We start from the raw sequence: 15179 nt of genomic DNA on the forward strand, positions 1-15179 counted from the left end.
ACAAGCTAGTGCACTTGTATCTCAAGGAAATTGTGATGCGACGTGGAGTTCCAATATCTATCGTGTCTGATCGAGATCCCCGATTCAATTCAAGATTTTGGAGACAATTTTAAGAATGTCTTGGAACAAAATTAAATAAGAGTACCACTTATCATCCGCAAACCGATGGGAAAAGTGAAAGAATTATCCAAACAATTGAAGACATGCTACGAGTTTGTGCGATTGACTTCGAAGGCAGTTGGGATGAGCATTTACCTTTGGTTGAATTTTCTTACAACAACAGCTATCATGCAAGCATTGGAATGCCACCGTACGAAGCATTATATGGAAGAAAATGCAGATCACCGATACATTGGGATGAACGCAAGGTTTTGGGTCCAGAATTAATCCAACAGACTAAAGAAAAGATAGAACTTATTCGAAAGCGATTGGATGCAGCACAAAATAGACAACGCAAATATGCAGATCAAGCAAGGAAGGATATGGACTACCAGGAAGGAGAGCACGTGTTACTCAAAATATCGCCATGGAAAGGATTGACCAGATTTGGCAACAAGGGTAAATTGAAGCCATGATATGTCGGACCATTTGAAATTTTGAAGAATGAAGGAAAAGTTGCGTACGAATTAGATTTACCGCCTCTTATGCAACATATTCACAACGTGTTTCACGTGTCGATTCTTAAGCGATATAATCCTGATTTTAGGCATGTAATAGAATATGAACCGGTAGATGTCCAACCTGATTTGTCTTTGTAGAACAGCCGATAAGAATTTTAGATCGGCGAGAGAAAGTGTTGAGAAATAAGTCTGTGTCTTTAGTGCGAGTATTGTGGAGAAACCCTATGGTTGAAGAATCAACCTGGGAACTTGAGAGTGAAATGTTAGAGAAATATCCTCATTTGTTTTCATAGTGAGATTCTGAGGACAGAATCCTATTAAGGGGGGAAGGATGTAACGTCTGGGAAAATTACGTCTGTATTATATCATATTTATAATAAATTATTTGTGTTAATGTATCATTTATGTGGAATTAACTGTCAAACCCTAATCGCTATGTGTTACGTGCATTCTGTGTCGTCCTGGTATTTTTAAGATATTTTTCAGATATTTTATTTTTCATTTATAGCTTTCATTTCAAAAGTTTTACGACCCGAATCATGATTTTAAAGCAGGTATTTCAAATAAAATAATGGGCCTTATTTTTCATCAAATTGCTTTTATCATCGCAATATTCTGAACATATAGGTATTTTATAAATTTTCTCGTTTTGCGAAAATGACTTTTCCGGGCCCAATTGGGTGTTAAAAACCCACAAAAATCACATTTTTATTTTATTTTTATAAAATTATAGGACTTTCATTTATACCATTTCTTTTTATTTTTGCATTATTCACAATTTTTGGAAAATTTTGGCATATATATTGTATACATAAAATACTTAAAAATTAAATTTTAATACTAAAAAATTATAAAATTAGGGTCCTATTAATTTTAAAAAGTGTAGAATTAGGGCCTTAATTTTAATTAGGAGTATTAATTTCATTACTATACATAGCCTAATTTTTATTTAATTAATTATAATTAATCATTAAAAATCAGAAAATAATTAAAATTCTCTACAAATCGGGTCGAGAAGAACAGGGTCGGGTCGAGAATTAAACTGATGATTTTGATTTGATTTCTATACCAAATCAAGCAGTTCGAGTACTCAAATCAAAGGTTTTCATCTGTTCTTTCTGTTTTTGATATCAATTTCATGTTTTAATGCATCATTTTTTATTTTCGATTTTTAGGGTTTATACCCGAATTAGGACTTTTTGATTCTAGGGTTATTATGATGTTTTAATGATTGATATAGCTTTATTAGATGATTTACAGTCGATTCATGGTGTTTAATTGAATGAACGATGTCTGAATAGTAATATTCGATTACTGGGGTTTATGTTCAATTTTCAAAACATAACTTCATGATTTCTGTGAATATTTGGTTCCTGAATTGTTAGGGCTTTGATTATACATGTTATAAGCTTTGAATTGCACTATTAAGCATCGAATTTCATGTATAAATGAATGATTTCGATATTTGGCCGGAGTTAATGTCGTTTATGGCCGGAGATGGTGATTCTGTGATGTTTGTGGTCTGTTTTGGCCAGGAATGAGTTGCTGGAGTTGATTGGAATCAAAACCTTGTGAAAAACGAATCAAACCAAGTAGTTTTTGGCCTGATTTTGGCTGGCCGGAATCCTAGCCGGTGGCCGGATTCTGGAAAAATTTCGGTTATGTTCTTCATGACCCGGAACCCAACCCATTTGACCCGGACAGAAAACCCGCCTTTGATCACTTTTTGTCAGATTCATTTTCTAACAACTATTTCTGGAAAAAAAATTTTATTTTTATTTTTATTAATTATAAAAATCAGATTTATTTATTTTATAAATTAATTGATTTATATTATAAATAATTCTGAAATATTTTCTAACAATCAGATTTAATTATTTTCTCAATTATTTATTATTTATTATTTATTTATTATTTATTTAAAAATGATTAACTATTTTTTTAATTAATCAAATAATTTTCAATAAATCATAATCAATTCATTTTAATTCCAAAAGTTATAGAAAAATCATTTTTAATTCTGATTTTTCTTAAATAATTATTTAAAAATTATTTTGGGGTTTAAAAATTAGTAATAATTATTTATATTGAATAATAAATTGATTTATCTGTATTTAATTGATATTAATTAGACCGTTAGTCCGATTCGAGCGAAACGAAAGCCCTTTGACTCAGAAAAATGAATTCTTTTCATGAAAAATAATATTAAAACCTAATTTCTTCTAAAAATTAGCTGACTTTGTTATTTATTTGATTATCAGTCGAATTGCGTGCCGAGACGAGTCCGAAAAATTTCGAAAAATAGGAAATGAGTCAGATAATGATCATTTGAGCGATCAGCGAGTCGATTTTGATTCTGAAAATTAATTTTAACTATAAAAATGATTATGTGCTTATGTGTATTATGTGGTTAATCGAGTCTTACTTGTTAATATATAATATACGAGTCAGTCATAAGCGCATGGGTAGATAATAGGAACGATGTGAAGTCGGTTCAAGACGCAATTGAAGTACAAAATGACTAAACCAGTATATTTATATCTAACAGAAGCTAAGCCAGCAGGGCAGGTTCAGCCAGTGAAAGAAAAAGGTGATACAATTAAAGTGAGTCATGCAGAAGGCAGGTTTTTCCCCTATTCTCATTTCAGAATAGTGATATTTCTTCAGATTCTTATCACGCTTGCACTCTTTTGATTCTTGTTCATATTTCATCTCGATTCTTGATTTCTCCTTTTCCTTTCAATTCATTGTTCATATTCCAATTGTTATTCACATATGTTGATATATTTTGGTGATTGGAATATGTCAAAGCATACTGATTGTTCCGGTTGCTACTTCATGGACTGAATAGTGATACTTCTGGGGATTAAGTTTACTTAATCCTAAGGACCGGGACATAACCGGATCCTTGAGATGGGCTATATCCTGGATGATCAGTAGGGTATAAATGCGAACTTGTGTCCAGTTTAGTTCATTTGTACTCGCCAGCAATGGCCTTCTTTCTATTCTCGCGGGGTTATATCTTTGCAGATATACCCAGGTTATCGATTCAATTAAACTGCTTAAACACTGTTTATATTTTGTGGACTTGTTGAGCAATTTTTGGCTCACCCCTTTTTGTTGTTATTCACCTTTTTATTTTCAGTTAAGAAGGAATATGAAACCCATCAGGACTGAGTGGTAAAGAAGCGGGTCAAGCCTCGGGATCCTCTCATACCCAAGGTGTTGATCCCAATTCAGGAAAAAAACTTTGAGTTTTCTGAACAGGTGGAGTGTAGATAGTTAGTGTGTGCGTTTGAATAAAAGATGAAATTAGTTTAAAACTGGTTAGACAATGGTTTGTAATAAAGAGAGTTTGTAAGATTTTGAATTTGATTTGTAATAAAGTAGTTAGTGTTTCTTGTTTTCATACTTCAACCTAAAAAGATCCTGGTTAGTGTTAAAGGGGATTAGATTCATTTCTTTATTATTTATTAATCAGATTGTACAGGTTTGGTGATTAGCTAGTAACCCCCAGACTTATACCCTGGGTCTGGAGGGCGTTACAACTTATACTGTCGTGGTACATAAAGCTATGATCATTGAAGGGGAAAGTGAGATGTCCCAAAAGGAAAAGGGATAAGGAAATTTTCAGAACCGTTCCAACAGGAAGCCGGGATTTCAGGCCCGGACTAATATAAACTTTGAAAGGACAGGACAAGGCAACCAGAGAACATGTAATCGTTTCCAAGCTTCGAATTAGCAGGGAGTGATCAGACCACCAGTACCATACTACAAGACATGTGGACAGAAATATACGGGTGTCTGTAGAAAACCAAATGTGACCTGCTTCAAATGTAAACAGAAGGGGCACTACTTCTATGAATGTCCAGCAGGGAGAACATAAATTACTTGTTTCCGATACGGAAGGAAAGGACATGTAACCAGGGATTGTAGAGGACCAGCTATGGCATTTAGTGTTCGAGAGTGTTGGCATTAACTCCACCACTACATCATAATCAGCCTAGAGCAAGAACTTTTAATATGACTGTGAAGTAAGCCGTGCAGAGTCCCGGTGTAATTACATGTACGCTTTCTGTGAATTCAGTAGACTCAAAAGTATTGATTGATTCTAGAGCCACACGATCTTCTATTTATGAAGAATTCATTGATAAGATATGTTGTGAAATTCAATGGTTGGGCGAGACGTTAATTATAAAATTAGCGAATGAAGACCAAGTCTCTATAGATCGAGTTTGTCCCGAATGCGATATCGATATAGCCGGACATCATTTCTCAGTTGACTTGATACCTTTCAAATTAGGAGAGTTTGATGTTATTTTAGGAATGGATTGGTTAGTCGGTAGTAATACTCAAATCGATTGTGCGAATAAAAAGGTGAAATTGTGAACTGCGGAAATTGCACCGGTAATATTTAGGGGTGAGAAACAGCGAAAGAAGTTCTTGACAATGGTGTAGACTAAACGATTACTATGATAGGGGTGTAAAGTTTATATAGCTTATGTGTTGGATACTGAAAAGGAAAGTCCAAAGATAAAAGACATTCTAGTTGTGTGTGAATTTCCTAACATTTTTCCAAATGAACTTCCAAGATTACCGTCAGACCGAAGAATTGAGTTTACTATCAATTTAGCACCAGGTACGGAACCAGTTTCGAAAACTCCGTATCGGATGACACCAGTTGAAATGAAAGAATTGTCAACGCAATTATAAGATCTTCTGGATAGAGGAATTATAAGACCTAGTGTGTCCCCGTGGGGTGCACCGGTATTGTTTGTTAAGAATAAAGACAGCAGCATGCGACTATGTATCGATTATCGTGAGCTAAATAAGCTGACTATTAAGAATAAATATCCTTTACACCGAATTGACGATTTGTTTGATCAGTTAAATAGACTTGAGGTCGGGATACCATCAATTGAAGATTAAGGCTGAAGATATTCCCAAAACTGCTTTTCGTACCAGATATGGACATTATGAATTTCTCGTAATGGCATTTGGTTTGACTAATGCACCAGCAACGTTTATGGATTTAATGAACAAGAAATTCAAAAGGTACTTGGATAAATTTGTGATTGTATTTATTGATGATATCTTGATTTACTCGAAGACTAAAGAAGAACATGTCGAGCATTTAAGGATTGCTTTGGAAATTTTAAGGAAAGAACAGCTTTACGCGAAGTTCTTGAAATGTGAATTCTGGTTAAAAGAAGTACAATTTCTGGGCTGCATAATCAGCGATGAAGGAAATAAGGTTGATCCAGCAAAGATTGAAGCTGTATTAAACCGGGAAAGACCAAAGACACCGAAATAAGCGAGAAGTTTCTTGGGATTGGCAGGTTATTATAGAAGATTTGTCAAGGATTTTGCAAAAATAGCTATGCCACTAACTAAGTTGACTCGAAAGAATGAAAGGTTTGTGTGGAATGACAAATGTGAAGAAAGTTTTCAAAAACTGAAGAACCGATTGGTGACCGCACCTGTACTTATGTTACCAGATGAATAAGAAGACTTTGTTATTTACAGCGATGCTTCATATCGAGGACTCTGATGCGTATTGATGCAGCACGGTAACGTAATTGCATATGCTTCTAGACAACTGAAACCTCATAAACAGAAATATCCTACACATGATCTGGAACTAGCAGCAATCATGTTCACACTGAAACTTTGGAAAAACTATCTCTACAGCGAGAAGTACGAAATCTATACGGATCATAAAAGTCTAAAGTATATCTTTACGTAGAAGGAACTTAACATGAGACAACGGTGATGGTTAGAGTTGATCAAGGATTATGATGTTACAATCAGCTATCATCTAGGAAAAGCGAATGTTGTGGCAGATGCGTTAAGCCGGAAAGAAAGGTTGAATATATTGACTTCTTCAGAAGAATTGGTCAGAGAATTTGAGAGGTTGGAAATTGAGGTTCGTATCACAGGCGAATCCACTGAAGTTATTTATACAATGACAATCCAGCCAGAATTATTAGAAAAGATCAGAAGATGTTAGGAAGAGGTGATGAGTCAAGAAAATGAGAGCTTAACAGGAGAAGAAATCACAAGTCAGAAGGATGATAAAGGAATTCTACAATTTTCATCAAGAATCTGGATACCTAATGTGCCAGAATTAAAAGAAGAAATCCTACGAGATGCTCACAACTCGAGATATTCCATACATCTAAGAAGTACAAAAATGTATCGAGGTTTGAAATAAAACTTTTGGTGGCCAAATATGAAGAAAGAAATAGCTGAGTGGGTGAGTAAAGTCTATACATGCCAACGAGTCAAGTAAGAACATCAACGTCCAAGTGGATTACTGCAACCACTGGATATTCCAGAATGGAAATGGGAACATTTAGCAATAGATTTCTTGGTAGGACTTCCAAAAACTAAAGCCAATCATGATGCAATTTGGGTGATCATCGACAGATTAACCAAGTCAGCACATTTTATTCCAATCAACGAAAGATTTTCACTTGACAAATTAGTGCATTTATACCTCAAGGAAATTGTGATGCTACATGGAGTTCCTATATCCATCGTATCTGATCGAGATCCACGTTTCAATTTAAGATTCTGGAAACAGTTTCAAGAAAACCTTGGCACTAAATTGAACATGAGTACCGCTTATCATCAGCAAATAGACGGTAAAAAAAAAGAACAATTCAAACAATTGAAGATATATTACGAGTCTGTGCAGTTGATTTTGAAGGCAGTTGGAACGAGCATTTACCGCTAGTGGAATTTTCCTACAAAAACAGTTACCACGCAAATATTGGAATGCCACCTTATGAAGCTTTAGACGAAAGGAAATGTAGATCACCTGTGCATTGGAATGAAGTTGGGAAACGCAAAATTTTAGGTCCAGAATTGATCCAACAAACCAAGGAAAAGATATAACTTATCCGAAAGCGACTCAAAGCAGCGCAGAATCGACAATGCAAATATGCAGATCAGGCCAGAAAGGATATGGACTACCAAGAAGGAGATCATGTATTACTCAAGATATCTCCATGGAAAGGGTTGACCAGGTTTGGCAATAAGCGTAAACTGAAGCCACGATATGTTGGTCCATTTGAAATCTTGAAGAAAGTCGGGAAAGTTGCTTACGAGTTAGCCTTACCACCTCACATGCAACATATTCATAATGTGTTCCGCGTATCAATGCTTAAGAAATATAATCATGATTCCAGACATGTAATAGACTATTAGCCGATAGAGATTCAACCTGATTTGTCTTATGTAGAGCAGCCAATAGGAATTCTAGATCTGCAGGAAAGAGTATTGAAGAATAACTCTGTACCATTAGTTCGAGTCTTGTAGAGAAATACTATGGTTGAGGAGTCAACCTAGGAACTAGAGAGTGAAATGTTAAAAGAGTATCCCGGTTATTTTTTTTAGCGAGATTCCGAGGAAAGAATCTTATTAAGAGGGGTATGAGGTAACGACTGGAAAATTATGCTAACTTATGTATAATTATGTATTTTATTATGTCATTTATGTGTAATTAAGTATAAAACCCTAACTGTTATGTGATAAATGTATTCAGTATCGTCAAGTTATTTATCAGAAATTTTATTTCATGTTAAAAGCTCCAGTATTAAAAGTTATACGACCCGAACTATGTTTTAATAGCTGATATTTCAAATAAAATAACTGGCCTTATTTTTCCTAGAACTGCTTATACCATTGCGTTATTCTGAATATCAAATTTTCTTGTTTCGTAAAAAATGACTTTTCTGGGCCCCACTGGGTGTTAAAACCCCCCACCAAAATCACATTTTTATTTTTATAAAATTATGGGACTTTCAATTATACTATTTCTTTGTATTTTTGAATTATTCACAATTTTTGGTAATTTTTGACATATATATTGTATATAATAAATATTTAAAATTAAAAATTAATAATCAAAAATTATAAAATTAGGGACCAATTAATTTTAATAGATGTATAATTAGGGCCTTAATTTTAATTAGGAGTATTATTTTACCTATTATAAATAGCCTAATTTTTATTTAACTATTTATAATTAATAATTAAAAATCAGAAAAATCAGTAAATTCTCTGAATTTCGGGTCAGGATTTTTGGGTCGGGTTGAACAATCAAGCCATGATTTTGAGTTGATTTATGCATCAAATTGATCGACGTGAGTATCAAAATTCATCCTCTTGTTCTGTTCTTTCGATTTCTGATATCAATTTCATATTTTGATTCGTTATTTTCAATTTTAATTTCTAGGGTTTATACCCGAATTAGGACTTTTTGATTCTAGGGTTATTAGGATGATTTGATGGTATGAATAGATTTATATGATGATTTATGATCGATTCATGGTATTTAATTGAACAAACGATTCATGAATAGTAAAGTTCAATTATTAGGGTTTATGTCAATTTTTGAATTATACGTTTTTTTATTTTAAGAAAGCTGAGGTATATAGAGTGTTAGGGGTTTGATTGTAGAGTTCATAAGCTTTGATTTGAACTATAGAACGTGAAGTTTCATGTACATAATCGTTAGATTGATGTTTTGCCGGAGTTTTGGTCGATTTCGCCGGAGATGGTGATACAGGGATGATTGTGGTCAGTTTTGGACGGACTTGGATGGCTGGAGTGATTTGTAATTGAAATCCCATAAAAAATAGACCAAACGATTGTATTTTTGGCCTGAAAATGGGCCACCGGAATCTGTTCCAGTGATCGAATTCTGGGCAAAATATGGTGTGTTCTTCACGACCCGAATTTTGACCCGTTTGACCCGTGTATTGACCCGTGTTTGATCAGATTTGTCAGAAATTCCAGCTCTAACAAATGTTTCTGGAAATTATTTTTACTTTTTATTTTTATTAATTATAAAATCAATTTTATTTATTTTATACAGCTACGACTATAGCTGCTCAGCTAAAGGCGTTGACTATGAAAGTGGATTCTCTGGCTAACTATGGAGTTCATCATATAGTAAGTATTTGTGAGCTAAGAGCTGGTTGCACTCTCTACCAGAAGGTTCTATTGCAACATGGGAGGATCTTGCTCAGAAATTTCTTACTAAATTCTTCCTTATGGCAAAAACAGTTGCAAGTAGGAATGCTCTTACTCAATTTGCACAACAATTGGGAGAATCTTTATATGAAGATTGGGAGCGCTACGAGGAGATGCTTGGGAAGTGTCCTCATCATGGAATTCCTAACTGGATGGTAATCAATTGCTTCTATAATGGTTTGGGAGCACAGTCAAGACCCATGCTTGATACAGCATCAGGTGAAGCCATATAAGCTAAGAGCTATGAGAAAGCTTATCAGCTAATTGAAATGATGGTTGCTAATGAATATGAAAACCCAACTCAGAGACTACCACAAGGCAGGGTAGCAGGAATTCTGGAGGTGGATACAGCTAGAGCTATAGCTGCTTAGCTAAAGGCGTTGACTATGAAAGTGGATTCTCTGGCTAACTATGGAGTTCATCATATAGCAAGTGTTTGTGAGCTTTGTGCATATGCACATGCGACGGATCAATGTGCTATATCTAGTGAGTCGGCACAGTTGGTGAGCAATTTTAAAAGACCACAACAACCAGTTCCTGCCACTTATTATCCTAACAACAGGAACCATCCTAATTTCAGCTGGAGCAATAATCAGAATGGTATGTAACATCCACAACAGCCTTATCAGCAGTTCGGAGCCAAGCCATTCAACCCTCCTGGTTTTCAACAACAGTATGCACCAAGGCAACAATTTCAGCCACCAGTAATAAAACAACAATCTCATAGAGGTGCCGGTCAATCTGCTAATGAAAAATCTGAATTGGAGGAATTGAGGCTAATGTGTAAAAGCCTAGCGGTTTCGATCAAAACTTTAGAGAGTCAAATAGGACAAATTGCTAATGCGCTACTGAATCGACCACAAGGAACTCTTCCTAGTGATACGGAAGCTAACCCAGGCAAGAGGGAAGTTTAAGAATAGTTGAAAGCAATCACTTTGAGGTCTGGAAAGGTCGCTAACCATCAAAATTCAGAATCTGAAATTTTTCAGCAGAAGCCAAGCGCACCCGCGCCCTATCCAAGCGCGCCCGCGCCTTCCCCTGTACCAGAAATTGTAATTGTTGATGATTCAGCTGATCAGAAGGATGGCGAAGCGGAAACAAAGAAAAATTCTGCTGAACAATCTATTCCTAAGCAGAATACAGGAGACAAACAGGTCTATCCGCCTCGTCCATATCCTAAAAGATTTCAGAAGCAAAAGTTTGACAAGCAATTTATAAAGTTTCTGGAGGTTTTCCAGAAATTGCATATTAACATCCCTTTTACGGAAGCTCTGGAGCAGATGCCGAGCTATGTTAAGTTCATGAAGGGTATTCTATCTCGGAAGTTGAAGCTTGAGGAGTTGAAAATTGTTGCTCTAACGGAAGAGTGCAGTGCGGTGCTGCAACAGAAACTGCCTCCTAAACTTAAAGATCCAGGAAGCTTCACAATACCATTCACCATTGGCGAGTTTTCTTTCGACAAGTGTTTGTGTGACTTGGGAGCTAGCATCAATCTAATGCCATTTTCTGTCATCAGAAAACTTGGTATGCCTGCTCCAAAACCTATAAATATGTCCTTATAACTGGCTGATCAGTCCATCACTTATCCACGAGGTATAGTGGAGTATGTCTTTGTTAATATGAATAAACTCATCTTCCCTGCCGATTTTGTCATCCTAGACTTTGAGGAGGATAAAAAGATTCCTATTATCTTGGGAAGACCATTCTTAGCTACAGGCCGAACTTCGGTCGATCTGCAAAAGGGAGAACTTACAATGAGGGTTCAGGATCAGGATTTCACTTTTAATGTCTTCAACTTAATGAAATTCCCCACAGATGAAGAGGAGTGCTATAAAGTAGAGCTGGTCGATTCTGTAGTGAATTTGGAACTTGATCAACTGCTAAGGTCAGATACTTTAGAGAGAGCCTTAACAGGGGAATCTGATAGTGAAGACGAAGAAGGAGCAGAGCAACTTCAGTTTTTGAATGCATCTCCATGGAAGAAGAAGCTGGATTTGCCATTCGAGTCTCTTGGATTAGCAGAGCTGAAAAATTCTCGGGAGCGTCTTAAACCATCTATTGAAGAAGCTCCCACACTTGAGCTCAAACCACTGCCTGATCACTTGAGGTATGGTTTTTTAGGTGATGCATCTAATTTACCTGATATTATTGCATCTGACCTTTCAAGTAGTGATGAAGATAAACTCTTGCGAATTCTGAGAGAGTTTAAATCAGCAATTGGGTGGACTATAGTAGATATCAAGGGAATCAGCCCTACCTATTATATGCATAAAATTCTACTTGAGAAAGGAAGTAAACCTATCGTTGAACATCAGAGAAGACTCAATTAGCATGAAAGAGGTGGTGATGAAAGAAATTCTTAAATGGCTGGATGCAGGGATCATCTATCCTATTTCAGACAGTTCATGGGTGAGCCCGGTGTAGTATGTGCCCAAGAAAGGAGGCATTACAGTTGTGGCTAATGAGAAGAATGAGCTCATCCCTACTCGGACAGTCACAGGGTGAAGAGTATGCATGGATTATCGGAACTGAATAAAGCCACCAGGAAAGATCATTTTTTCGCTTCCAATCATCGATCAAATGCTTGACAGGTTGGCTGGTCATGAGTATTATTGCCTTCTGAATGGGTACTCAGGCTATAATCAAATTTGCATTGCCCCAGAAGATCAGGAGAAAACCACTTTTACTTGTCCTTTTGGCACTTTTGCTTTCCGTCGAGTTTCTTTCGGGCTCTGTGGAACACCTGCTACTTTTCAAAGATGCATGATGGCTATATTCTCTAACATGATTGGTGTAACGACTGGGAAATTATGCTTGTATTATATCGTGATAAAGATAAATTATGTGTTTTATTATGTCATTTATGTGTAATTAAGTATAAAACCCTAATTGTTATATGCCACGTGTATTCAGTATCGTCTAGGTATTTTCCGGGTATTTATCAGATATTTTATTTCGTGTTAAAAATTTCAGTATCAAAAGTTATACGACTCGAACTATGTTTTAATAGCTGATATTTCAAATAAAATAATTGGCCTTATTTTTCCTAGAACGGCTTGTACCATTGTGTTATTCTGAACATCTAGATATTTTATAAATTTTCTTGTTTCGCGAAAAATGACTTTTCGGGACCCCATTGGGTGTTAAAAACCCCACAAAAATCACATTTTTATTTTTATAAAATTATGGGACTTTCAATTATACTATTTCTTTGCATGTTTGAATTTTTCACAATTTTTGGGAATTTTTGACATATACATTGTATATATTAAATATTTAAAAATTAAAAATTAATACTCAAAAATTATAAAATTAGGGGCCAATTAATTTTAATAGATGTATAATTAGGGCCTTAATTTTAATTAGGAGTATTATTTTACCTACTATAAATAGCCTAATTTTTATTTAACTATTTATAATTAATAATTAAAAATCAGAAAAATCGATAAATTCTCTGAATTTCGGGTCAGGATTTATAGGTCGGGTTGAACAATCAAGTCGTGATTTTAATTTGATTTTTGCATCAAATCGATTGATGTGAGTATTAAAATTCATCATCTTGATCTGTTTTTTCGATTCCTGGTATCAATTTTAAGCTTTGATTCGTTATTTTTTAATTTTAATTTCTAGGGTTTATACTCGAATTAGGACTTCTTGATTCTAGGGTTATTAGGATGATTTGATGGTATGAATAGCTTTATATGATGATTTCCGATCGATTCATGGTATTTAATTGAACAAACGATTCCTGAATAGTAAAGTTCGATTATTAGGGTTTATGTCAATTTTTGATTATACATTTTTGATTTTGAGAAAGCTTAGGTATAGAGTGTTAGGGGTTTGATTGTAGAGTTCATAAGCTTTGATTTGAACTATAGAACGTGAAGTTTCATGTACAGAATCGTTAGATTGATGTTCGGCCGGAGTTTTGGTCGATTTCGCCGGAGATGGTGATACAGGGATGATTCTGGTCAGTTTTGGCTGGAGTTGGATGGATGGAGTGATTTAGAATTGAAACCTCATAAAAAAAGACCAAACGATTGTGTTTTGGGCCTGAAAATGGGCCACCGGAATCTGCTCCGGTGACCTGATTCTGGGCAAAATCCGGCGTGTTCTTCACGACCCGGATTTTTACCCGTTTGACCCGTGTTTGATCTGATTTGTCAGAAATTTCAGCTCTGAAAAATATTTCTGGAAATTATTTTTATTTTTAATTTTTATTAATTATAAAATCAGTTTTATTAATTTTATACAACTACGGCTATAGTTGCTCAGCTAAAGGCATTGACTATGAAAATTGATTCTCTGTCTAACTATGGAGTTTATCATATATCAAGTGTTTGTGAGTTAAGAGCCGGTTGCACTCTCTACCAAAAGGTATTATTGCGACATGGGAGGATCTTGCTCAGAAATTTCTTACTAAATTCTTCCTTATAGCAAAAATAGCTGCAAGCAGGACTGCTATTACTCAATTTTCACAACAATTGGGAGAATCTTATGTGAAGCTTGGGAGCACTATGAGGAGATGCTTAGGAAGTGTCCTCATCATGGAATGCCTAACTGGATGGTAATCAATTACTTCTATAATGGTTTGGGAGCACAGTCAAGACCCATGCTCGATGCAGCATCAGATGGAGCCTTATTGGCTAAGAGCTATGAGGAAGCCTGTGGGCTAATTGAAATGATGGCAGCTAATGAATATGAAAACTAACTCAGAGACTACCACAAGGCAAGGTAGTAAGAATTCTGGAGGTGGATACAGCTACGGCTATAGCTACTTAGCTAAAGGCGTTGCCTATGAAAGTGGATTCTCTGGCTAACTATGGAGTTCATCATATAGCAAGTATTTGTGAGCTTTGTGCAGGTGCACATGCGACGGATTAATGTGCTATATCTAGTGAGTCGGCACAGTTTGTGAGCAATTTTCAGAGACCACAACAACCAGTTCCTGCCACTTATCATCCTAACAATGGAAACCATCCTAATTTCAGTTGGAGCAATAATCAGAATGGTATGCAACATTCACAATAGCCTTATCAGCAGTTCGGAGCCAAGCCATTCAACCCTCCTGGTTTTTAACAACAACATGCTCCAAGGCAACAATTTCAGCCACCGGTAATAAAACAAAAATCTTATGGAGGTGCTGGTCAATATGCTAATGAAAAATCTAAATTGGAGGAATTGAGGCTAATGTGAAAAAGTCTAGCGGTTTTGATCAAAACTTTAGAGAGTCAAATAGGACAAATTGCTAATACGCTACTAAATCGACCACAGGGAACTCTTTTAGTGATACGGAAGCTAACCCAAGCAAGTGGGAAGTTAAAGAACAGTTGAAAGTAATCACTTTGAGGTCTGGAAAGGTCGCTAACCATCAAAATTCGGAATCTGAAATTTTTCGGCAGAAGCCAAGCGCCCTATTTAAGCGCGCCCGCGCCTGCCCCTGCACTAGAAATTGTAATTATTGATGATTCAGCTGATCAGAAGGATGGTGAAGCGGAATCGAAGAAAAATTCTGCT

The 15179-nt window shown here is 35.7% G+C and overlaps 2 non-coding genes across 2 annotated transcripts; both read right to left on the reverse strand.

Annotated features, from left to right (window-relative positions):
- Positions 1-9697: 9697 nt before the first annotated feature.
- LOC141709831 (small nucleolar RNA R71) lies at positions 9698-9804 on the reverse strand. Its single transcript, XR_012570388.1, has one exon. It is a non-coding gene; the product is annotated as a small nucleolar RNA R71 (small nucleolar RNA).
- A 4306-nt stretch (positions 9805-14110) lies between these two features.
- LOC141709339 (small nucleolar RNA R71) lies at positions 14111-14216 on the reverse strand. Its single transcript, XR_012569922.1, has one exon. It is a non-coding gene; the product is annotated as a small nucleolar RNA R71 (small nucleolar RNA).
- Between the last annotated feature and the right edge of the window lie 963 nt (positions 14217-15179).

The sequence above is a fragment of the Apium graveolens genome, chromosome 2 (assembly GCF_009905375.1).
Source record: "Apium graveolens cultivar Ventura chromosome 2, ASM990537v1, whole genome shotgun sequence".
NCBI lineage: Eukaryota > Viridiplantae > Streptophyta > Magnoliopsida > Apiales > Apiaceae > Apium > Apium graveolens.